Here is a 452-nt window from a genome sequence, read left to right as displayed (position 1 = left end):
GGGCCGGGCAGGCGGCGGGGGGGCGGCGGCGCTGGGTTCTGTCTAAGCTGGGGCTGGGCTGTGTTTCGGCTTACTGAACAGGATGCAACCGAATTTATGAATTAAAACCACTTATTTTTTATTATTATTTTTAAATTTCTTGGTGGTTTTGGTCTTTTTTTAAAAGTTTTTTTTTTAAATTTTTCTTACAGTTGGGTGATTTTGTTGTTATTGTTGTTGTCGGGGTTTTTTTTTTGTTTTGTTTTGAAGGATTTATTTAGGAATTGCGTACCCTGAAATAACAACAATTTGTGTATACAGAGGAACTGCTGTGACTCCCGAGACACTCTGCTAAGCTGTCGCTTTCATGATCCCGGTTTTTCGGATCTCTGAGGTGGCATAGAGTGACCTAAACCACTATGACGAGGGCTAATACTGCTTTTCTCAGCTGAAACTACACAACTTTTTTTCCC

Source organism: Corvus moneduloides, chromosome 2 (assembly GCF_009650955.1).
Source record: "Corvus moneduloides isolate bCorMon1 chromosome 2, bCorMon1.pri, whole genome shotgun sequence".
NCBI lineage: Eukaryota > Metazoa > Chordata > Aves > Passeriformes > Corvidae > Corvus > Corvus moneduloides.
This window is presented reverse-complemented; position numbering follows the sequence as displayed.